This window comes from Pogona vitticeps, chromosome 1, assembly GCF_051106095.1.
Source record: "Pogona vitticeps strain Pit_001003342236 chromosome 1, PviZW2.1, whole genome shotgun sequence".
In the NCBI taxonomy this organism is placed as follows: Eukaryota; Metazoa; Chordata; class Lepidosauria; order Squamata; family Agamidae; genus Pogona; species Pogona vitticeps.
This window is the reverse complement of record NC_135783.1, coordinates 76,821,547-76,847,720: the sequence shown is the minus strand read 5'-3', so window position 1 is coordinate 76,847,720 and position 26,174 is coordinate 76,821,547. Positions and strand designations below refer to the sequence as shown.

At 39.4% G+C, this 26,174-nt stretch overlaps 1 protein-coding gene and 1 long non-coding RNA gene across 4 annotated transcripts in view; one reads left to right on the top strand and one right to left on the bottom strand.

Annotated features, from left to right (window-relative positions):
* LOC144585941 (uncharacterized) overlaps positions 1-7,480 on the top strand; it is a 51,415-nt gene extending 43,935 nt beyond the window's left edge. Inside the window, exon 2 of the long non-coding RNA XR_013540578.1 lies at positions 4,825-7,480. This is a non-coding gene — a long non-coding RNA (uncharacterized LOC144585941). The remainder of the gene's footprint in view (positions 1-4,824) is intronic.
* The window catches only part of EPM2A (EPM2A glucan phosphatase, laforin), a 59,028-nt gene that overhangs the window by 9,085 nt on the left and 23,769 nt on the right, over positions 1-26,174 (bottom strand). The window lies entirely within an intron of this gene.

Below are 26,174 nucleotides of genomic sequence, written 5' to 3'. Positions count from 1 at the left end.
CAGCACACCCTTGCTGTTCATCCTACATTTTTATCCTGAGGTACAGGTTGCTGATTGTGTTCCTCTGAGTTTCAACTTCCTAAGTAGACACACTGTATTTATCCATTTAATTTATCTCTGTAACCATAAGGACTCCCAAATGCTACTCAGTTGTAGGAAAATAAACAGAATGCAAACTTAAAGAGTAAAAAAGGTAATAGAAAAATAACCAACAATGAACTACTATCAGCAGAGGGCAAGTGAATTATAATAGCATTTTGGTGAGTCTGTGATATAGAATAGTATATTACACTTAGGTGCTCACAGTTTATGACTGAGCCGAGAATCTTTACATTTCTCCACATTGCAAATCAGAATTCTGGATTATACCAGTTCAAACGTCAGGTGGGGTACTGCATTATCAAAAATGCAAGTTCAGAGGTCTCTGCATTTAGTTAATTAGTAAATTACTGATAAAACTTTTTCCATGGTATGCAAATCTACTACATCTGGATATTATTGTTTTACGTGAAGCACGTATGTAGTCCAGAACTTTACCATTTCATTCATCTACCTTGTTTAGTTTGATTAAAAAAAATCCAACCCTCAACTGATAGCAGTTTTTAGCTTCCACAGGAGTCATGTTCCTTGGGCAGTCTATGTAACTGATTGTAACCAATGGGATATGGCAAAATGTGACTGAAAATTCACCCCCCTGGTTTATTCCACCACTATAACTGAATTTATCGATTTATTGCAATGTCTAAATTACTCAGCAACAAAATTAGCTCTGCATGTTATAAAGCAGAACACAGTGTTCCATTGTTTTTCATTTTTACTCTATTAACACTCACAATCCTCTAGCAAACATTTATTCAGAAGAAAGACAATGATCTTGACAGCTTAAGAAACTCTCAGAAAAAATCCTTCTGTGTTTCTGGCACAGAAGTTTGTTATATGGTAATTGATGTGATAATCACAATCTGGAGTATTTGTTAAACAACCATGCTGTCATCAGGATTGCCATTATAAGTTGCAATAGTGGATTCTACAATATTGCTGTAGATACAAAACTTGCTGAAGAAAATCTCAGTTGGTTTAATTGTGCTTTAAGAAACTAATTTAAGTTTTTCATGGAAAATTTATGCTGTACAATGTGATAGTTTTGCTTCCTCCAGTGGCAACATGTATTAAGCACTGCATAATTCTCAATGGATGATGTTTTAACTAATGTGGCATTTGAAGCAAACTTTCATATGATATATTGGCTGAAATACTATTGCTTAGTGTAGTTAAATCATAGAGTACCTCTACTGAATCATTGGGGGTTTCATGTGTCAACTCTTGAAAATGCATTGATTCAAATGGGCATATTCTAGTTGCAACTTACTGCAGAAAGTCACAATTAGAATAAGCTCATTTGAATCAATAGAACTTATGTGGGAGCCAACTCACCATATCTCTATAGATTCAATGGGCTTACTCTAGTGCAACTTATGTTAAGCAACAAGATTTTAGCCATTATCTTTGTATCTTCTGTTCTTCTGTACAGTACTTTGTTCCAAGAAATTTAACTAGAAATTCAGCACTCACCTTATCAAACTTGTATAAAGTGGTTATTTTAAGAGATCAGGAGAAGAAGACAGACAAAAGTATAGGTAAAAATCAGATAACTGACCTGGATCTATGCTTTACATCAAGGATGGCCAACTTCCTAAGTTTCAGAGACTCAATAGTTCCAAAACAAGTTGCTTAATGTTACGATACCAATCTCATACCAGTTGCCATAATTTGTTTTGACATTCATAGGGCAACAATATGAAAGCTGAATTTCATTTGTTCTCTCCTCTACTTTGGTGTTACCCTATGTACCTACTGTATACAAAGCCTGTGAGACACACAAGGGTAAAGAAGCACTCTGACCCTTGCTGGGCACCTCTATTCTCATGGTAGACAATGTTGGAGTTCCCTGGTCATTTCCCTCCATGTACTCCACACTCGGTAAGTTTAAGAGTTGTGATAAGGACAGATGAAGTGAAGATATTTCCCACAGCATCATTTCTTGTTAGCTGAGCCAGATACAATATGCAAGAATTAATATTTTAGTTAATATTAGAATGAGTTACCAAATTATGTTCTGGACATAATCCTGTCCAAAGTCCACTTGATCATCTCTAATTTACAGTAACATATTAGTTCCAGGGATCTTGGTTTTTTATAATTCTCTCCTGTTTATGTACCAACCATTCACATGTTATATTCTAAAGATGAATACACAATATGCACTGCATAATATAACCAGATCTATACATAATACAAATGCAAGAAGGGGGGGACTGTCAGCGACTCACACTTATGGCCCTTGCTGCAGTGCACAAGTAGAACTTGCAGAGGTTATTCTGTGATATGATTTATAAGCTCCAAATAATTACAGAAGCTTATTCTGTAGTCCAACTTTCCTTATTTTAAAAAACATGAGAAGGAACAAAGCAAAACTAATTTGTTTTTCCCATTCCCATTTGTCTGAAATATATCAGCAAGTTCTAAATTAGGGTCAAATGTAGACAGAAATAAAGGCCTATCAAAAATAAGACATACACATCACACTAAGCCTGATGTGTATGTAAAACTGTTTGGAGTGGCAAGCCAGCTGAGAAGACAGATTCACTACCTGTAACAGCAATTCGTTGAATGCTCATCTCTAAATTCATACACAAATTCTTGGATCTGCACAAAACAGACCACAGAAACTTGGAGAGCTGAACAGCCTCTAATGTTTTTTCTTTACCTACCCTTTTCATGCAAATGTCCAGCAATTCCCTCTCAGTCTGATTCTCTCTGGTCTCCAGAAATTGATAGGCATGACAAGAGTTGCGAGGATGGTAGGTTGTGTGGATTCACAAATGACCACTGAAAGAACTAGTTACAGGTAAGCAACTTGTCCTCATTCTTTGTTGTCTCTGTCATTCACAATCATGGGTGACTGACAAGCTCACTTACCAGATGGTGGGATGTCACTCCAGCACAGAAGATACGCCAAAAGAGGTATCTCCCTAGCAGAATGATTCTAGCGAGAACCTGGTAGGGGATAGTTTGGCTGTGTCATATGCCAATCTAATTGACATAGTTGCTTACTTGGCCAAGCATTGGGATGACATTCACTGTGCTTTATAGGGGTATTGATAACAGACAAAAAGTGTTGTGGACTTCATAATGTCTTTTGTCCTTGAAATATAAAATGCCACAAACCTTCTAACAATGCAGTTTATTGACTTTCCTATCATAACCAAAACATTGTTTTCACAGTAACCTTAAGTCTGATGTTGCCAAAGGTTCAAAAGAAGATTTCATTAACTGTCAACACCAATGACAAAGATCACGAAATGGGGTGGGGAGAATTTTTGATGTTATTATGTGCCATCAAGTTGCTTCTCACTTAGGGTGCCCTCCAAAATGTCCTATCCTCAAAAGCCCAGCTCAATGCTTGGAAATTCAAGCCTGTGGGTTCCTTTAAGGAGTCAACCCATCTCATATTTGGTCTTCCTCTTTTCCTGCTGCCTTCAACCTTTCCCAACATTATTTTCTTTTCCATAGAATCTTGCCTTCTCATGATGTCTGCAAAGCATGACAGACTGTTTTAACATTTTTTTTTCCTAGAGATCGTTCCAGATTGATTTGAGCTAGGATTGACATGTTCATCTTTCTGGCAGTACAGGGAATCTGCAAAGGTCTCCCCCAGCACCACATTTTGAATGAATCAACTTTTCCCCTGTCAACTTTCTTTACTGTCCAGCTTTCACACCCATATGTGACTGGAAATATGATAGTGTGGATGATCTTGGTCTTGATCTCCGCTGACACATCCTCACACTTGATAATCTCTTCTAATTTCTTCACTGCTGCCCTTCCTAGTCTCAGTCTTCTTCTGATTTCTTGGCTGCAGTCTCCATTTAGTGATTTAACCAAGGTGTACAAAATCTTTAATAAATGCAATTGCTTCATTGTCAGCATGTAAGTAAATTACGTAGACACATACCAAGATAATAAATGATTTAAAACATTTTTTTTAAAAAAACAACAACCCAAAAACATTTAAATTACATCAACTCAACAAACATAACTAAGTTGTGCACCCATCACCAGGGCTAACAGAGATATATTTCCTTTACAAGCCAATAATTATAATTCCCCATACATTCTCTTGTTTAGGTAACTGGCCTACCACTTTCAATAATACAAAATAAAAAAAACTTGCCAAATATTAGCAAAATTGTCCTCTTTTAACAATCCCTTTTAAAACCTTGTATCACCAGTCAATTTATCATTAATTACTAGTTTCTAAACTTGGCTGTACTTACGCTTGGATTAGATTTCCAATTTTTCACTTAAAGGGATTGTGGTCTTAAATTAGATCAAGATGAAAGAACCTCTTTTCAGTAAAGCGTTAGAGGAAGTCTCTCTTGAGTTAAGGGCCTAGGTGACCACTGTCATAACTATTGTGGTATGGATGCTTTGAGAAGGACTTAGTTCTTCATCCATGGTCAACCTGATGCATTGTAGGTCATTATCCTAGCAGCTGGTGAGGTCTCACTGGTGTGAACTACTACTGATTTAACACTTGGTAGATGTTGATCTTTTTCTTTGGTTTCATTATTTTTTTCCCTGACCATCTTGTCTAAGCCCTTCCATTTCTTCTATTGAAATGCACAGTTCTTCACTGTCGAAGGTCTGGCTTTCTCAGTTGGTACTGACACATGAAGAAGGTATCTGTTCAGTGCTAGGATCCACAGGTAAATCTTCTGAATTTGATTCTTTTTAATTTGACATTTTGATTATGTTTGCTAGGTTTGCTGAAACAGTGAATCTGCAGCTTTGAGGAATTTCAACCAAGAAAATAACTTCAGGTATGACTGCTGATTTTTAATCATAAGCAGAAAAAAACAAACCATGGGATCTGTGAACTCATTTTTATGTTTCATATCTTCTCTGTCACCACACTTTTAATTATTGTAATGATGCCAAAGCATGGAATGCTTGGATGATTCCCTTCCCAACTTTTTGTACATTCTTAATTAAATTTGACAATCCACTCAGGATACAGCTGAAGTTACAAATTCCTTTCATTTAATCAATACACATGTGAATCATATTCTGACCCACAGAGACATTGAGAGCTTGGAGCTGGAAAAGCTCATTGCTGTTTTGACAGTATTTTGCACTGTTCATTTTCACTTGGAGGCATTAAAAAATTACTAGCCTCATAAAACTCCTAGTCCCTGAGCAACTAATTCCTGTCCAGGAGCCTTGTAAAAGCAACCCCACATAAGCAGACTTTAAGTGATGCATTTAGCTTGTTTATCCATAATGAGGCACTCTAAGGCCATCACCTATGGTTAAGGAACTTCTCAAAATTAAGCTACTTTGCTGAAGAAATTGGTGATAAAGTCACTTACCCACTATTAAAATTGTTTATACTGCTGATTTTATTTAGATGAGACTCCGTGCCTTCTTTTTAAAAAAGAAAATAAACAGTAAAAAATATTTGGTTTAGAATAAACTTAAACTGTATTAAATTTCCTTCCATGAATTACAGTCAACTTTGCTTTGCCAGCCTTGCATTCTGATTCAATCTAACTTAAGACTGCTTCACATGTTCTATTGCAGGTATACTAGAATGTATTCCAGAGTGTCTTTTTACAATTCAGATTATGAACTTAGTCTTGTCTTATGCAACATGAGCTTTGCAGAAGCCCATTAATTTAAATGGTTTCAAGTGTCTAAAGCTACAGAGAACTGGACTGTATAATGTTTGATGAGCAACCTATCAACACAACAATGGAGAAATACCAAGTAGCTGCAGCTAATTATCACTTCCCAATACATGTCTGTGAGTTTTTCAGTAAGTTCCTCTTCAAAGTATGTGGTGTTCCTTGGTATAGTCATGTGCTGGGAGGATCTTATCCCTTCCCCACAGGGGATAAGAAAAAAGATGTGACTGGGCCTTTTCCAATGAACAACACATTTGACCAAGGGGAAAACGAAAGAGACGTAGTGAGATCAGTTCCAAGTAGTCAGGCCAAGCAGATCAAAGGAAGAGGCAGAGAGGATAAGGAACCAAAGGAAAACTTGCAGTTCTGGAAACAAAGCAATAGAAGGCAGGATCAAGCAATGAACTAAGTTTCTGAAGTTGTACCTGGTTTTTCATACATAACAGCAATTGTTTATGCAAGCTCAAGAAAGGATGGTGACCTTCCTTGCCAAAAATGGCAAAACTTCCTGGATCCCAGGAAGCCAAGGATCTTTGAGAAGACATGGTAACTCATGGATGAAGGAAGGTCCATAAAATGCATGGTAAGAAGAAGATCCAACCAGTGGCTCAAACTGTTCTAAGCTTGATGTCATAAATGCCTATTACTAGCATGGCAGCCAAACAGAAATTCTGTTTGTGGCCTTTTCTTCCTCTACTTGAATATAAGTGTGACGTGGCCCCTGTTTGTCTCCCCAAAACAGAGAGCTCATGAAGGCAAACCAACCATGCTGCCACCAGTTGATTTCTTTATTAACGTACTTTTCTTAGGAAAGACGAAGGTCCATTCATCACTGTCTTTTGAATAAAACAGTTTTATTGATTACAGATGTTTCTATAATAATTCATAAGTATCTTCTTCAGGTTTTATCAAGCATCAATAACAATTTTCTATATTATCTTGCAGGTTACTATTCACTCCTCAGACTAATTCACTCCTCAGATTCCCCCAACTATCTCTCTCTCTCGCCCTTCAAACTCCCTTTCCGACTGTAAACTAAACTCCTCCTCTCTGGCTCCGCCTTTTAACATCTCTAGTGGCACCACCTCTCAACCACATCAGCATAAAACATGAATAATTCATGACTTATTTTGCATAACAAAGGGGTGAATGCCACAATAAGCTTCTTATAGCTTATAGGTTTTAATAGCAATCATTTATATTCATGCTTCTGCATCACCACAACTTAGCTATGGTTCTCCAGATGTTGCTGAAATTCAGTTCCTGTCACAACTGATCACTGGTCACACACTGGCAATAAATTTAGTTATAGTCAACGGATACCAGAGGGGTCGAACCCGGGTAACACAAAATGTAAAACCTAGGTGATACACATGACTGTTACATACAGCTATGACATCACCTGCCCGTCACTGCTGAAGCTGTGTGTCGTCTGCCAATGGCGTGACGGAGGGTGGGACATAAGGGGTGGAGCTGTTGTATATAAGGGGAGTGAATGGTGTGAGTGATTCCGATAGGGCCAGATAGGGCTTTGAGATAGGGTTGAGATAGGGAGTTAGGGACGGTTAGGGCTTGGAGATACTGAGAGATAAGAACTGTACTACATAGTGAGGGTGTGAGAGTGTGTGTGTGATTGTTATATTATTATAGTGATTAAAGTATTATTTATATTCAAGTGATTTACCATTCCTTTTGTTTGTATACAATAAACCTAAGTTTTTATTTTGAAATCATACTTTGGCCTGAAGCTTTATTTGAGGGAATGGTTGGTGGCAGTGGGAACGAAGAGTGATTGAGTGTGACGTAACGGCCCCTTTGTGAGGTATAAGGAGGCTGTTACAATGACTATCATGGGACTTGCCCTTCAATTCACTGTACTGTACTAATTCATTCAATAAAAGGAACAGAATTAGTTGAGCTGTTATTTCATCTGGACCAATGTAGTTCTTTAGTTGGACAAGTAATTTGAATTATGAAGGAAAAAACAAACAACTGACAGAATCTTGACCGCAGAGATAAAAGTACAGTGGTGCCCCGTATAGCGAGGTTAATCCGTTCCGGATTAACCTTCGCTATACGAAAACATCGCTGTGCGGGTAAGGAAAGCCTATTGGAACGCATTAAACGTAGTTTAATGCGTTCCAATAAGCGTCGAAACTTACCCCTCCAGCGATGTTTTCGCATCCGGCGGCCATTTTGGAGCCGCCGATCAGCTGTTCGGCGGCTCCAAAATGGCCGCCGGACGCCCCAATCGTCGCAAAGCGAGTGCGGCGATTGGGGCTGATCCGTATAGCGATCCCCAAAAAGGGATCGCTATACGGATTCTTCGTTAAATGGTGCGCTCATTAAGCGAGGCACCACTGTATTTGAATAATGCAGAACAGGTCTGGCCCTACTAATTAAGGCAATAAAATGGCTACTCTAGATAGCAGATATTGGACCACAGGAGAAGAGTTGGGAGAGCTGCATGTTCAATAATGCTTGTTCTGCATCCTGTAGACAGCCTGCTGCCCTCAGAGAAATGAGGGCCTTGTTCCTTTACCATTCTGTTGCCAATCTCATTTACTTTTATATGTGGAACTGGGGAGCAGAAAACAGTGTCTTGTCCTTTTACTGAAGCAGCAAAACTCATTTCTTCTGAGCACTTACAAAGAACTTTTGTGATTCAGATCCACCCATATCGCTCCTAAATCTGTTATTCGGGCTTCTGAAAAAATGCTCATTATCATCTAAATACAAAAATAAGGAGGGACAAAATCTAGCTTTTAGAGTTTCTCTTATTCACTACTGTGGCTGCATTTTAAAGTCAATTCTACTCCAGGGCTTTATATGAGGGGAATTAAATAGGCTACCACACATTCTCTGTGTTCATTCCCTTACCTTTCATTATTTGTAGTACTCTAATGATAAGTAATTAAGTAGTGGCACATTTTCTTCTTAGATGTGATTCAGTCTACTAATGTGAGATTCCCACAAAGGAACAGACTTGTCAACTAAAAGGAGACACCTGCTTTTATTATCATTTTACACTGCATTGTCCATGTAGCAATTTGCAACATGCTTAAAATTATGGAATATAGTTTCCATAGCTGTTATGAAATTGTTCACAATTTTTTTTACTGATCTATAAGGTGAATGTTCTCTTAAGATTCTTTTTCTCTGTAAGATAAATGATGCAAAGTAGAAAGATAAAGGATAACCAGGATGCTTATAAAAAGTAATCAGTAAAGCAATTTTTGTTGTTGTTCAGTCGTTAAGTTGTGTCTGACTCTTCGTGACCCCATGGACCAGAGCATGCCAGGCCCTCCTGTCTTCCACTGCCTCCCGGAATTTGGCCAAATTCATGTTGGTAGCTTCGATGACACTGTCCAACCATCTCATCCTCTGTCGTCCCCTTCTCCTCTTGCCTTCACTCTTTCCCAACACTACGGTCTTTTCCAGGGAGTCTTCTCCATAGTTCTTCAGGCACTCTGTCCACCGAATCTAGGTCCTTAAATCTGTTCTTCACTTCCACTCTGTATTCATAAGGTATTTGTTTTTAATTATTATTTTCGAGGTCACAATGCGTTATGAAATCACAGATTTTTGTGGCACCTTCAAGACCAACAAATTTTATTATGCATTTGTGGACTGCAGCCCAGTTCATCAAACAGTACTTAACTGATCTGTTCATTATAATAAGAGAATTCACTGATGACATTCTGTAATGCATAAGACAAAATTGTACTTACCGTATTTGCTGGTGTACAAGATGACTTTTTGGCCCTGAAAAACATGCCTCCAAGTGGGAGGGTCATCTTATATGCTGGGTGCACTTCCAGCAAACCTTCCCTCTCTCCCAGCGAAGTCACTTACAAGTCGACCAAGGCCGCTCCTCCTTGGTAGCCTGGGAACAACCTCACTCCAGCGCCGAACAGCTGACTGTCGGGAATCAGCAGAGAGGCGGCAGCCATTTTGAGATGTGACCACATGGCTGCTGTCTCTCAAAATGGCTGCTGCCTCTCCAAAATAGCTGCCACCTCTCTGCTGGTTCCTGACAGTCAGCTGTTCGGCGCTGATGCTGTCCTTTTTTTAGCAAACCTTGGCTCTCTCCCATCGAAAGGAACCAAAAGCAGCAAAAGGAACTCTCCCCATGATGCAGCCAAAGCAGAATCACGCATGCATGTTATATACATGTCTTATACAGCAAGTATTTAACAAACTACATTTTGAGTGGAAATGTTGGGGGGTCGTCTTATACGCCCAGTCGCCTTATACACCGGCAAATACGGTAATTTTCGCCAGTAGCAATACAGCGGCAGTTTTTGATCATTAAGGGCTCCTACCTTGTCATCCCAAGGCTCCCAAAGGATTCCTTAGAGCAAAAGTGAGCCCTAGGGAACCTTTAAACCTGAAAGGGTGGTAGACAGGAAGTTTTTCATTAATATGAGTTAAATATTTCTAGTGGCCGATCCAGGTTACAACAGAGTAAATGTATATCAAAAGGATTTTGCCCACTGTTACGAAAACTGAGATGCTAGTAGTCTTTATAGAATAACTAGATCCTCCCTTTCAGCTATTTCTATTTTCCCAAGTCAGTTTTCTGAAGAATATGAAACTGCTATGTCTTTTCCTGAAAGGTTAATTTCAGATTAAATTAGAATTATAACAACCTTCATTCATATCAATATGACCTCTTTCTTTGAATTCAATTTTAATATCAAAACACATTTTGTCAAATTCATTTGTTCTTTTTTCTCCTCCATACACACCTCAAAAGCTTCAGATAAAAATTCAGCACTCAAAATACTGTCTATGGCGATTTCTTAACATGGGGCAATTTGCTTACAAGGACTACATGATTAGCATTACACTGGTTCAGCTACTACTGGTAAAAAGTTTTGGGGTGTGTGTGTATGGATGTACTAAGACATTTTTGCTGATTTTTAAGTCTTCAGTTTTACTTAGTCACTAAAGAAGTAATGAAATCAGTTTTTTCAAGCAGTCTGGCCAATTGCCAGAGCTGAGTTTTTATCTTAATACACAGAGGGCTGGAACAATATTTTTAAGCTTTTATAGGAGCTCTACGTGCTCCCTGAGCACTAAATGAAAAGCCCCACCATACAGTATTTAAGCAGAATGGAAAATGTTCAAATGAGCCTTTTCAGTATGCCTCCTATAAGGACGGCCAGAATTCAGCTGTTTTGAGGTTTGTTTTCCATAGAAACAAGGGGTCTTTTGGGAAAAGACAAGCAATAATGTTTGTTTACTTCTAGAAATAAGAAATGCTATGCCAAAAACTAAGTTATAAACAAACCAAAGGCAGTGTACAACCCTTTTCCCCCCACATAAACTGTATAGAGACTCTCCAAGTCAAGAACAAAGGCTTTAAATAAGCCATATACAATATACAGCTTGAAGACCTAATGCAGTGAAACTTATGAAGATTTGGCAGCCCCTAAGTATTGACATTGTGTCTTCACATTATGTGGACAACTGGATGAGAAGTGGTAGGAGGGAACCACCCCTATATTCTCACAGGGTTTATGCGCAGCTGTGATGTTGTCCAAAGAAGGAAGAGATACTGGGAGGAAGGTGGATATTGGCATATGCCTTTGGGTTGCCATCGTGTTTCCACAATCTCAATCCAAGCTCAAAAAATGTCTCCTAAGACCACCTAGCATGCCATAAGCAGGTTGCTGCTACATAAGGACAAAGTTCAAGACCAATATGCTACTTTCCAGAAGCAGCACTGAATCCAGAAGCGTGTCCTCAAAAATCTCTTGTGATATCATCTTGGACACTGGACAGGGAGCATGATCTCCAGAGCTATGTTCTGGTCAAGTCTTGAAAGGAAGGATCTCTGCTCCTAAATTGCCTGTTTCTGTTTTTCTCCAAAAGGAAACCAACCATTCTTCAATATTTAATGTTGTTTTCTGTTCGGGTGACTCTATCACTATGAATAAACAACACATGTGTGTCAGGAAATTTTGCTCCATAGCAATGAATGTTGTCTTGAATGGAGTTTTAACATACAGAGGGCATCTGAAATACATGCTCTACAGATCTGTAAGTGAAAAACAGAAGTTTAGTTTTTTCATGCAGTGAAATGGATAAAGAGGCAAGGAGGTATACCTAGCTGGAAGGAGATTGAAACTATGGTGGCAAGCTTGGGAATAGGATGAAAAACTTCATTCATTTCATTCTGGCAGTAAGAAGGAAAAAAATAGAAAGTTTTCTCCCTGCTTAATCAGATTACCATATTTTGTGTGCATTTGGGGCTTTTCTTACAAAAACAAAAAGAAACAAGTAACCAAAAAAGCTTTGGGGGGGCAGCTGTGGTCTTTGCATAACAAAAATTCAGATTTTAAAGGATTTTGCCTCCTACATACATCACTTTTTTTGTTTTACTAATACTGCTAGTGATAGGGGGAAATCCTGATCTTTTCATTGTCGTACAGGAATGAATGAAACAACTGACAGAGGTTTTTAATGGGGTTTCTCAAGGGATCCAGTTTTTTCTTCTTCTTCTGTAGCAGAAGTCAAAACTTGTGAGCATTTGTTACACAAGGAATGACCAATATGTGGCCAGAAGCCTCTTGAGATTCCTCCAGAAATTCCACTATTAGAATACCTGCACCAAAGGATTTTACTATTTAAATGTGTGGATGTTGTGTTTTTTTTACTGCCTAAAAAGCAAGTAAATTAATTACCTTAATTGTTGAAAGAAGTCTTCCACCCCCTGCTGTTCTTCCTTGATTGAGACTTCCTTCTTCCCTAATTGGAAACAGTCTGCTTATTTCTAGGGATGGGAATTTGTGGAATTAAAGAACCTTTACTGCCATAATTTGGTCAGAATCCCACAGGCTGAATTATGGAAACAAACACCCTCAAACCAGCATGAGGTACAGCAACCCTTTTGCCCACCTGCCTTACCCACCCGCTTTCTGTTGAGCAGGAAGAAAAACACCCTTCTGTAGTATGTGAGTCACAAGGATTTTGTGCAACTCACAAAGGTGCACAGAACAGCAGATTCTGATGCAGGCTCCTGGTTTTGCTGATTAATTCTGTCTGGGAAGCAGAGAGTAACAGCGCTGAGAATCTTTGCTATCCAGGGTCTTCTGAACGGCTTTTATTTAATTATTTAGAATCATTTCAATAAAAATTAATTTAATGAAGTAGAAATCTTCAAAAAATTTTTTAAAAGCATGCCCCTTTTGTGGGAGTTAATTATGATTCTAAGGAGAATTTTGATTTTATTGAGGAAAGTGTTTATTTTTTTATTTATTTAAAATATTTTTATCCTGCCTTTTTCCATAAAAGGGCACAAGGCAGCTTATGTCATTAGACAAATAAAAACAATAGGTAATTCAAAATATTTTAAAAGAATTAAATATTGTTTTCGTTTCGTCGTTTAGTCATGTCTGACTCTTCGTGACCCCATGGACCAGAGCACGCCAGGCCCTCCTATCTTCTATTGCCTCCCGGAGTTATGTCAAATTCATATTGGTTGTTTCGATGAAACTGTCCAACCATCTCATCCTCTGTCGTCCCCTTCTCCTCTTGCCTTCACACTTTCCCAACATCAAGGTCTTTTCCAAGGAGTCTTCTCTTCTCATGAGATGGCCAAAGTACTGGAGCCTCAGCTTCAGGATCTGTCCTTCCAGTGAGCAGTCAGGGTTGATTTCCTTTAGAATTGATAGGTTTGTTCTCCTTGCAGTCCAGGGGACTTTCAAGAACCTCCTCCAGCACCACAATTCAAAGGCATCAATTTTTCAGCGGTCTGCTTTCTTTATGATCCAGCTCTCACTTCCATACATCACTACAGGAAAAAACCATAGCTTTGACTATTCAGCCTTCTGTTGGCGCGGTGATGTCTCTGCTTTTTAAGATGCTGTCAAGGTTTGTCATCGCTTTCCTGCCAAGAAGCAGGCATCTTTTAATTTCGTGGCTGCTGTCTCCATCTGCAGCGATCATGTAGCCCAAGAAAGTAAAATCTGTCACTGCCTCCATATCTTCCCCTTCAATTTCCCAGGAGGTGATGGGACCAGTGGCCATGATCTTAGTTTTTTTGATGATGAGTTTCAGACCGTTTTTTGCACTCTCCTCTTTCACCCTCATTACAAGGTTCTTTAGTTCCTCCTCACTTTCTGCCATCAGAGTGGTATCATCTGCATATCGGAGGGTGTTTGATATTTCTTTCGGCAATCTTAATTCCGGCTTGGGATTCATCCAGTCCAGCTTTTCGCATGATGTATTCTGCATAGAAGTTAAATAAGCCGAGGGACAATATACAGTACAGCATTGTCGTACTCCTTTCCCAATTTTGAACCAATCAGTTGTTCCATATCCAGTTCTAACTGTTGCTTCCTGTCCCACATATAGGTTTCTCAGGAGAGGTTTGACCAAACCTACAGTTCAATGCATTCCAATGGGGGGGGGGAAATTCACCAAAAATTAACGAAGACTCAGAACAAAGCCATTTAAGTTTGCAAAGGTTTTACAAGGTGCACTAACGATTCCAAGCATTTAAAACAGTTTTTGAACATTTTAAGACACACTTAAAATAGCGAAATGGACATCGCTAAGTGATGGGGGGGACCTAAACTGTCATCGCTAAGCAAAGCAAGGTCCCGAACATCACTATGCGAAATTTCCCCATTGGAAACATCGCTAAACGGAGCACAAGATCGCTCCAAAAACCTCATCGCTAAGCGAATACATTGTTAAATGAGGCAATCGCTAAGCGAGGCACCACTGTAATTCAACTGGAATGCCATCACCTCCACTGGCCTTGTTGTTAGCCAGGCTTTCTAAGACCCACTTGACTTCACTCTCCAGGATGTCTGGCTCAAGGTCAGCAACTACATTGTCTGGGTTGTCCAGGATATCCAAATCTTTCTGATATAATTCCTCTGTGTATTCTTGCCACCTCTTCTTGATGTCTGTTAGGTCCCTTCCATTTTTGTCCTTTATCATGTTCATCTTTGCACAAAATGTTTCTCTAATATCTCCAATTTTCCTGAACAGATCTTTGGTTTTTCCTTTCCTTTTATTTTCCTCTATTTCTTTGCATTGTTCATTTAAGAAGGCCCTCTTGTCTCTTCTTATTATTCTTTGGAAGTCTGCATTCAATTTTCTGTAACTTTCCCTATCTCCCCTGCATTTTGTTTCTCTTCTCCTCTCTGCTATTTGTAAGGCCTCGTTGGACAGCCACTTTGCTTTCTTGCATTTCCTTTTCTTTGGCATGGTTTTTGTTGCTGCCTCCTGTACAGTGTTATAAGCCTCTATGAAAGTTCTTCAGGCACTCTGTCCACCAAATCGAGTTCCTTAAATCTGTTCTTCACTTCCACTGTGTATTCGTAAGGGATTTGGTTTAGATTATACTGTACTTGACTAGCCCAGTGTTTTTTCCTACTCTCTTCAGTCTAACCTTGAATTTTGCAATGAGAAGCTGATGATCAGAGCCACAATCAGCTCCAGGTCTTGTTTTTGCTGACTGTATAGAGCTTCTCCACCTTTGGCCGCAGAGAATATAATCAATCTGATTTCGATATTGCCCATCTGGTGATTTCCATGTATAGAGTCGCCTCTTGTGTTGTTCGAAAAGAGTGTTTGTGATGACCAGCTTGTTCTCTTGACAAAATTCTATTAGCCTTTGCCCTGCTTCGTTTTGAACTCCAAGGCCAAACTTCCCTGTTGTTCCTTTTATCTCTTGACTCCCTATTTTAGCATTCCAGTCACCTAGAATGAGAAGAACATCTTTATTTGATGTCAATTCTAGAAGGTGTTGTAAATCTTCATAAAATTGTTCAATTTCAGTCTCCTCAGCAATGGTGGTTGGTGCATAAACTTGGATTATTGTGATGTTGAAAGGTCTGCCTTGGATTCGTATTGACATCATTCTATCATTTTTGAGATTATATCCCATTACAGCTTTTCCCACTCTTTTGTTGACTATGAGGGCTACTCCATTCCTTCTACAGGATTCTTGCCCACAATAGTAGATATGGTAATCATCTGAGTTGAATTCACCCATTCCTGTCCATTTTAGTTCACTGATGCCCAGGATGTCGATGTTTATTCTTGCCATCTCCTGTTTGACCACATCCAGCTTACCAAGGTTCATAGATCTTACATTCCAGGTTCATATGCAGTATTTTTCTTTGCAGAATTGGACATTCCTTTCACTTCCAGGTGCGTCCACAGCTGAGCGTCCTTTCGGCTTTGGCCCAACCACTTCATTAGCTCTGGAGCTACTTGTACTTGTCCTCCGCTCTTCCTCAGTAGCATGTTGGACGCCTTCCGACCTGAGGGGCCCATCTTCCAGCGTCATATCTTTTAGCCTTTTGTTTCTGATCATGGGGTGTTCTTGGCAAAGATACTGGAGTGGCATTGCCATTTCCTACTCCAGGTGGATTGCGTTTAGTTGGAACTCTCCACTATGACCTGTCCATTTTGGGTGGCCGTGCACAGCATAGCCCATAGTTTCTCTGAGTTACTCAAGCCCCTTCGCCACGACAAGGCAGCAATCCAAGAAGGGAAAAGAATTAAATATACATTATATTAAAATGTTAAATAAAATTGTTATTAAAATAGATTACAACAACTAAATTTAAAGCCCCACTTAGACAGCCAGTAATACTGTAAGGGAAACCCTGCCTGAAGGGAAAGGTCTTCATCTCCTTATGGATGAACAGCAAAGATGAGGTCAGCCTGGCCTCCCCTAGGAGGGACTTCCAGAGTCTGGGAGTAGTGACAGAAGGTCCTCATCTGTGTCCCCACACAACACCCCAGTGATGGGATTGAGAGAAAGGTCTCCTCTGATTATTTTAATGTTTGGGCAGGATCATAAAAGGAGATATGGTCTTTAAGATAGCTTGGACCCTTGAAGGGGGATTTATTATATATACTGAAGGGAAATATTTAAAAGATTTTTAAAATAATGCTAATGTGCTAAAGGTAGGAATATATAACATATACTGTATAATAAATATGTGCAGTACTCTCTTTAGTCACACTTCTGAGGAATGCATCCTCTGGGCTGCTAGCTCATAAATGGCCCCCAACCCTGCTGAGCTTGCCCATTTCATGTTACAATCTTACTTGGGAAACCAAATGCACGCTGAAGTACTTTGAATGTGAATATATACTTCCAGTGTGGTCTACCTGTAATTTTATAAATAAAGCAAACATTATGAAGATGCTATAGGTCTCCAGAGCTGTCCCATCCAAGTGCAACTACATCCTAATTGTTTCGGCTTTGAGACTCTTCACTATTGAGACTCTTCACTACTCAGGAAAATGGGGAGTGTCAATCATGGTGACAGAAGTGTGAAACTGCCTCCTTGTGCTAGAAAGCATTTTAGGTGAACTGACAAAGGCTATACATTTGCTGGGGACAGTACATTTTGAGGCCTGGCACTGCAAAAAAAAAAAAAAAAAGACTCACTAAAGGGAGGAATAGTATGCTTACTTTATCCATGCTAGTGAAATGATGTTAATATTAGAAAATTAGCCAATCATGGATATTTTAACTTTTAAGAGCAGTAAGAAAGATAATAAGAGCAAAAATTGCATATCCAAAGAGTAGGACAAAGGTTTCCAGAATAGGCTCTGCGCTTTGCTGATGGTCATAAGTCCTATTCAAGAATTCAGGAATTAAAGGAACACTCATGAATATCCAGGGAAGTCCTGCCCTCTTCCATCATCCTCAACATACAGAGGTTAAGTCTGACCAAGAGAATCTTTGCAATCCATGGAAGCTCTCCATGTGAATGTTTGTTTGTTTCTTATGCACCATCAAGCTGCATCTGAATTATGGTGACCCTTAAAAGGGTTTTCAAGGTATGCAAAGTATTTAAGAAATAATTTTACTATTGTTGCTCCCCCCCCACACACGTGTTTCCATGGCCACATAGGAATTCAGACCTAGGTCTCCTGAATTGTAATATCCACTATACCACACTGGGTCCCCCATATGAACTGGAACTCTAGAATTGGAGGTTCTGATTCATGAGAAGACCTCCCGTAGGTAGAAGAAGCTAACCTCTTCAGACTCATCATCACCTCCCCAATGTGTTTAGGTCAAGATACCCAGAAAAGAAGAGGAGCATTTACCTAAATATGTAGTGAATATTCCATAATATGAACACCAAAATAGGACAATAAGTTGAATTGAGTCCTTTGGAATAACATTTCTGGTTATATCTTTGATAAGTTATCAGTTACTCAATTACTTAGGTGGGGGCATTTATCTGATGATAAGTAATGCACAAAATAGCTTTAATTTTTCTTAGCTATTTGAATTCCAGTACACAAAAGTTGCAGAAATCAATGATAAAATTTCCAGTGACTTCAACAAGGATAACATAAACACATTAGCATGTATTAAAAGTGACTTAAATCTTGTTCCTGTTTTAAATGAGGGTCTGTATCTAGACTCTTTAAAATTGACAGTACAATTATTTTTGCTCTATAGCTCATTAGTTTTGAGCCTTGTTACAGATACAGCTGATAGTAAACATCTATAGTAAGAGAAGAAAAACTGGGTCTCAAAATTTAGTTTCAAGGGTAAAAATCCCAATAAATGTCATAGCTCTATTCTTAATTAATTATTTAACTACACGACAATATTTCAGCTTTTTACTCACATGGCATAGCTCCCTGAAATCCAGTTTAAAAATGCCACTTTCCATAATTTTTAAATGATGCAATTTAGCATTTGAAAGAATAAATAACTTCAGGGTGATCACTCAGTACACAAGTTATTTTTCCTTAAATAGTCTTTCTTTCTCTGTAAAAAAAAAAAGACCTTAGACACTATGAGGGTATTCTGCCTGTATAATTCAATTTTGAGTTTAATTTTGGTAGTGACTTTCAAGAACATTGACAGTCTTTAAAAAATCCTATCTAGTTAAAGCAAGGTAAAAGAGCCAAGTTTTAATGTAAAACAGCAACTACTACAAACATATATTAGCATAGAAAATGTTCATCTAAATTCTGCCTTTTTAATGTATTTGTGAAGGCTTTCACGGCCGGGATCTAATGGTTGTTGTGGGTTTTCAGGCTCTTTGGCCATGTTCTGAAGGTTGTTCTTCCTAACGTTTTGCCAGTCTCTGTGGCTGGCATCTTCAGAGGACAGCACTCTGTGCTCTGGTGTAGTTGGCTTGGGAGTGGAGTATTTATGTCTGTGAGATGGGCTTTTGTCTTTTTCTGTAGATGGGTGATTAGTGTGTCTTGTTGTGGGTGTACTGTTGTGCTAAGAAGGAGAGATTATCTGTCACTGTGGTTGATGGGTGTCATTAGCTGGGAGTCAAGTTTTGTTGAGTTTCAAACTTTCCTCTTTTTTGTTGAAGTTCTGCTGGTGCTTGTGGATTTCAATGGCTTCCCTGTGCAGTCTGATGTAATGATTACTGGTGTTGTCCAGTATTTCGGTATTTTGAAATAGAATTTCATGTCCAGTTTGTTTTAGGGCATGTTCAGCTACTGCAGATTTTTCTGGTTGTTTTAGTCTGCAGTGTCTCTCATGTTCTTTGATTCTGGTGTGGATGCTTCATTTTGTGGTTCCAATATATTCCAATATATACAGTAGTGCCTTACTTAACGACGTTAATTCATTCCAGAGAAATCGCTGTAGAGTGAAAACGTCATAAAGCGAAATAAAAAACCCCTATTGAAATGCATTGAAAACCTTTCAATGTGTTCCAATGGGCTGAAAATACACCGTCCAGCAAAGATCCTCCATAGGGGCGGCCATTTTCCATGCCTGTGCAGCAAGGAATCCATCTCTAAGCACAGCGGGGGGCAATTTTCTTCAGCTAGCAGCCATTTTGAAACCCGACAATCAGCTGTTTTTGATCGTCGTAAAGCGAGAATCAGTTCCCGAAGCAGGGAACCGATCATCGATAAACGAAAAAACCCCATCGGTAAACGAAAAAAACCCATTGCAAAAAACTCACTATCAAGTGGATTCATCATTAAACGGGGCAATCGTAAAGCGGGGCAGGACTGTATATCTGCCTTTTAAACAGTAATTTAAAGGGGGAAATGATGATCCACCTCCATGCTGTGTAGCATATCAGGCAGCAAGGATTCTCCAGCTCATTCCATCCTGTGCAGGTGTTGTGACATCCTCCCATGTAATATGTAGTTCCTCCAGGTCTCGTGTCAGTGTTCTTCACCATGTTATGCGAGGGCATCCTACTCATTTGGTGCTGTGAGGGTCAACTGATTGCTGCCTTAGGGATCTGATTGTTCTCCATACGAAAAATATGGCTAGCCATACCTAACCAGTAGGCTGGGGACAAAGCCCAACCTATTCTGAAAATGAGACTCTTTGGATAATGATAAAGCAATGTTGACAACTACTTAAATCAGATTTCAAGACGGCATTTAGCTTTAGCATCCTTCTTAAAGTGCTGTATTTGAGATGCTGCAGTGCAACACATAGGATGAGGCTACACAGACAAATAATATGGGAAATACTCCAGGATTGAGATGGTCTGATTTGCATTACTTTTCCATTGACTACATGATGTAGAAGTTGATACAAATAAGTCTGGGATTTCCTCTCTCTAATTTGTCCTTTTTTCCCTCCACCTCTGGATCTTCTACTTTTTTTCGAATGCCATTCTTTTTTTTGAATCACACATTTCCACATTGATTCAGATTGTGTGATCACTTGATTCAGAAGAGTTTGTGTTCCATTTTAACCCATCTCAGCCAGCTACAGCAGCAGTGAAAGAGGAAGGACAGTGGGAAAACTGGCTGCAATTTGAATACTGTCCTTCCCATTTTTGGTGTTTAGGTCTGCTTTAATATTCCCATTCCACTCCATTCCTTCCCGATGGAATTGTACTTACAACCTTCCATCCTGTCTGTAGTTTGAGTGACTAGGAGGGGATTTTCTGGGCTGGGGTGATTATCTATCCAGCACTAACCAATCATTCCTTCCAGCTTTTGAATTCCTTTGTCGGTTGGTGGCAGTTGTTTGTTGCAGTTGATCAGTTGGTTGGTTGCTAGTATTTGTGCAGTAAAGAAAACAATATACAAAATGTATAATTTCAAGCAACTATTATCCTACAAATGTCTCAGAATAAATTATAGAGACTTTAAGTGCCAGTTAATGAGAAAGAGATGGACTTTATGGAACGTTGTAGCTTTTCTCCTCTGTGGACCTCTGTACTTCCAACTATGTAGCAAAAAGAGAATTTTGCCAGAAATTCAAAACTAACTAACTAACTAACTAACTAACTAACTAACTAACTAACTAACTAACTAACTAACTAACTAACTAACTAACTAACTAACTAACTAACTAACTAACTAACTAACTAACTAACTAACTAACTAACTAACTAACGTCCTGTTTTAAAGGCTTCTCAGTTTAGTAATAGGCCAACTAGGTTACAATGAAGATCTAGGGAAGAGAGAGAGGAAGAAATTTTAAGATGGCTCTACTCTGACCATACCTCATACAAATATAGATGGTCAAAGCTGAACTACCTTAAAACTCCCCCCATCTGCCAAGTCTTTGCTCTCTTTTTTCTTAACAAATTGTAAACAAGGTTGAAGCAAAAACTTCCTTCTGTCTCTCTGATGATTCCTCACTACTTCCACACTATGCTAGCACTGGGACAGCAAGCCTTTAAAAGAAAAAGAAAGAGAAAGAGAATAGAAAGGGTACGGAAGAAGGAAACAAGTATGGGGAAGAAAAGATTCAAATGCTTAACAAGCTGCAAACAAGGCTGATTTTCTCTTTTTGCTGAATTATGTGTGGTTGTCTGAAGCAAATTAACCTGGCAATGTTGCTGTCCTCAGTTCATGGGAGTTCAGTGTCCTTGGCTGTAGGAACTAGGATTTGATAGATCAGTAAATATTTTTCCAAAGATTGAATTTGACCCACAAGTTCTCATTTAATAAACAATTTATAACTTCAATATTTAAATGCTTTACCTGATGAAGTATATTGAAAAAAAACACAAAAACCCTGATTTAGCAAAGGAAAACTTTGAGCAAAAAGCCAGAAGTTGCACACATGTACATAATGTGTAATACACATCCTAACCGCAGTGCCCATCCAGACCCCATAGCTGTATGTCCCTCTTAAAACAGATGGGAATGAATGATCAGTTGTTCTGCATGGCCAGATCCAGATCAAGGCTGGAGATGGTTGGGTTTCTTTTACTAAAGCTCCCAGAATATCACAGCAAGCACCACTAGTGTATTGCAGAACTCTAATCCAGAAAAATATATTTTCTATGTCTATATCAAGGATGTAAGAAGAGAAGAAATATGGAGAGGTATATTTTCATTTAACATTTCTTTTCTGAAGTGAAAACCAAGATTATTACAAAAAGTCATTATTACACAGCATCTTAATTAGAATTTACAGTCTGTTTTTGTCTGCCACCTTCTTGATTGGTTCCTTGAAGAAGTTGGCAAATCTTCACTGCCTTCTAGTGAAATTTACCAATGCACATACATATATCATACAGTCTCATGCAATGATCTAGAGAATCTGCTTTACAGAGATCTTATATTTACAAACAATTACAAATAAAAACAGTGGTGTAGCACTCTCTCTGCTGTATAATTTCTTTAGAGGTCAATGGCAACTCAGACAAATTTCAGAAGGAATAAAAAATAAGATTTAAGGAGCAGCTTTCGCATTTTATGTTCCCATACCTCCATTCAATTTGCTGGATGTTGGACAGTCTTGGCTATGTAAGGGTCAGGAGGAAGTAAGCTGTACCTGTAGTGTGAAAGCAGTGCAGCTTTGTTTGTTTTTATAACTACAGTAAACTTAGTTTATCTGCAAGTGTCAGGCTCCTGGCACTGCACCTGTCTTCCAGTCTTATACTTCCACCTGCCCAGCTTTCTGACTCTATCACTGGTTTCTATCTCTGCTACTAACTTCTGGCTTGGTTTATCTTTACCAGAGAGTGAATTCCTTATCTGGTCTCTCTATCTTGCATGTTTGTTTTCTTCACAGTTCAACACCTAACATGAGCTACTATTGCTGTGTCAAAAGAGGAGATCTGCTACCTATCTGAAGATGCTATGGATGGCTACTGGGAATCTTGTTTACTAGGCAATAACTATTTCAGTTCTCAAGGGCAGAAAGGACAATATCTTGCTATTTCAAATAAAGCAGACTGCACTTGGTGTTAAGAATGAGTATCACATTTCATTCTAAAACTATACAAGGACTGGCACATGTTCATATTGGCAGGTTCCAATCATTGATCTTCCCAGTTTTATCAGTAAAACAGAAAATTTGTCTAAGTGCATAAAGCATGCCAAGCTGTCTTCTGGTCATCCAGAGCAATCAGAAATTTGACCTGGGGAAGTTATGTGCCTCGTCACATTTTTTATTAGATAATGCTATAAAATACTTTATTGTTTCTGACCAAAGGCCTTTACAATATACAATACATAAAAAGGAAGAAAGATTTTTTCCCCAGTTTAAAACAGGTAATTATGATAGCTCACTGGGACATTTGTCTTCCAGCTGATCATGTGTGTGTGTGTGTGTTTAGTCGTTTAGTCGTGTCCGACTCTTCGTGACCCCATGGACCAGAGCACGCCAGGCCCTCCTGTTTTCTACTGCCTCCCGGAGTTGTGTCAGGTTCATGTTGGTTGCTTCGCAGACACTGTCCAGCCATCTCATCCTCGGTCGTCCCCTTCTCCTCTTGCCATCACACCTTCCTAACATCAAGGTTTTTTCCAAGGACTCTTTTCTTCTCATGAGATGGCCAAAGTACTGGAGCCTCAGCTTCAGGATCTGTCCTTCAAGTGAGCATTCAGGGTTGATTTCCTTTAGAACTGATAGGTTTGTTCTCCTTGCAGTCCAGGGGATTCTCAAGAGCCTCCTCCAGCACCACAATTCAAAGGCATCAATTCTTCGGCGGTCTGCTTTCTTTATGGTCCAGCTCTCACTTCCATACATCACGACAGGAAAAACCATAGCTTTGACTATTCGGACTTTTGTTGGCAAGGTGATGTCTCTGCTTTTCAAGATGCTGTCAAGATTTGTCATCGCTTTCCTCCCAAGAAGAAGGCGCCTTTTAATTTCAGGGCTGCTGTCTCCATCTGCAGTGATCATGGAGCCCAGGAAGATAAAATTTGACACTGCCTCCATATCTTCCCCTTCTATTTCCCAGGAGGTGATGGGACCAGTGGCCATGATCTTAGTTTTTTTGATGTTGAGTTTCAGACCGTTTTTTGCACTCTCCTCTTTCACTCTCATTACAAGGTTCTTTAATTCCTCCTCACTTTCTGCCATCAGAGTGGTATCATCTGCATATCGGAGGTTGTTGATATTTCTTCCGGCAATCTTAATTCCGGCTTGGGTTTCTTCCAGTCCAGCCTTCCGCATGATGTATTCTGCATATAAGTTAAATAAGCTGGGGGACAATATACAGCCTTGCCGTACTCCTTTCCCAATTTTGAACCACTCAGTTGTTCCATGACCAGTTCTAACTGTTGCTTCCTGTCCCACATATAGGTTTCTCAGGAGACAGATAAAGTGGTCAGGCACTCCCATTTCTTTAAGAACTTGCCATAGTTTGCTGTGGTCCACACAGTCAAAGGCTTTCGCATAGTCAATGAAGCAGAAGTAGATATTTTTCTGGAACTCTCTGGCTTTCTCCATAATCCAGCGCAAGTTAGCAATTTGGTCTCGAGTTCCTCTGCCTCTTCGGAATCCAGCTTGTACTTCTGGGGGTTCTCGGTCCACATACTGCTGAAGCCTACCTTGTAGGATTTTGAGCATAACCTTGCTAGCGTGCGAAATGAGTGCAATTGTACGGTAGTTGGAGCATTCTTTGGCACTGCCTTTCTTTGGGATTGGGATGTAGACTGATCTTTTCCAATCCTCTGGCCACTGTTGAGTTTTCCAAACTTGCTGGCATATTGAATGTAGCACCTTAACAGCATCATCTTTCAAGATTTTAAATAGTTCAACTGGAATGCCATCACCTCCACTGGCCTTGTTGTTAGCCAGGCTTTCTAAGGCCCACTTGACTTCGCTCTCCAGGATGTCTGGCTCAAGGTCAGCAACTACATTGTCTGGGTTGTCCGGGATATCCAAATCTTTCTGATATAATTCCTCTGTGTATTCTTGCCACCTCGTCTTGACGTCTTCTGCTTCTGTTAGGTCCTTCCCATTTTTGTCTTTTATCATGTTCATCTTTGCGCAAAATGTTCCTCTAATATGTCCAATTTTCCTGAACAGATCTCTGGTCTTTCCTTTTCTGTTATCTTCCTCTATTTCTTTGCATTGTTCATTTAAGAAGGCCCTCTTGTCTCTCCTTGCTATTCTTTGGAAGTCTGCATTCAAGTTTCTGTAACTTTCCCTATCTCCCTTGCATTTTGCTTCCCTTCTCCTCTCTGCTATTTCTAAGGCCTCGATGGACAGCCACTTTGCTTTCTTGCATTTCCTTTTCTTTGGGATGGTTTTCGTTGCTGCCTCCTGGACAATGTTACGAGCCTCTATCCAAAGTTCTTCAGGCACTCTGTCCACCAAATCTAGTTCCGTAAATCTGTTCTTTACTTCCACTGTGTATTCATAAGGGATTTGGTTTAGATTATACCTGAGTGGCCCAGTGGTTTTTCCTAATCTCTTCAGTCTAAGCTTGAATTTTGCTATGAGAAGCTGATGATCAGAGCCGCAGTCAGCCCCAGGTCTTGTTTTTGCTGACTGTATAGAGCTTCTCCATCTTTGGCTGCAGAGAATATAATCAATCTGATTTCGATATTGCCCATCTGGTGATTTCCATGTATAGAGTCGCCTCTTGTGTTGTTGGAAAAGAGTGTTTGTGATGACCAGCTTATTCTCTTGACAAAACTCTATTAGCCTTTGTCCTGCTTCGTTCTGAACTCCAAGGCCAAACTTCCCTGTTGTTCCTTTTATCTCTTGGCTCCCTACTTTAGCATTCCAGTCCCCTAGAATGAGAAGAACATCTTTCTTTGGTGTCAGTTCTAGAAGGTGTTGTAAATCTTCATAGAATTGTTCAATTTCAGTCTCCTCAGCAATGCTGGTTGGTGCATAAACTTGGATTATTGTGATGTTGAATGGTCTGCCTTGGATTCGTATTGACATCATTCTATCATTTTTGAGATTGTATCCCATTACAGCTTTTCCCACTCTTTTGTTGACTATGAGGGCTACTCCATTCCTTCTACGGGATTCTTGCCCACAATAGTAGATATGATAATCATCTGAGCTGAATTCGCCCATTCCTGTCCATTTTAGTTCACTGACTCCCAGGATGTCGATGTTTACAGCTGATCATAGCATCTTTCAAAGCAATCAAGCTTGCTGCACATGTTTGTGGCAGCTATACAGCATTATGTTCCTTGACAGATAATGTTTAAACTCTTAGTTGTTGCTGCTGCAGACAATGCTTTTGGAAATATTACTAGGGCACATGCTGCAGGTTT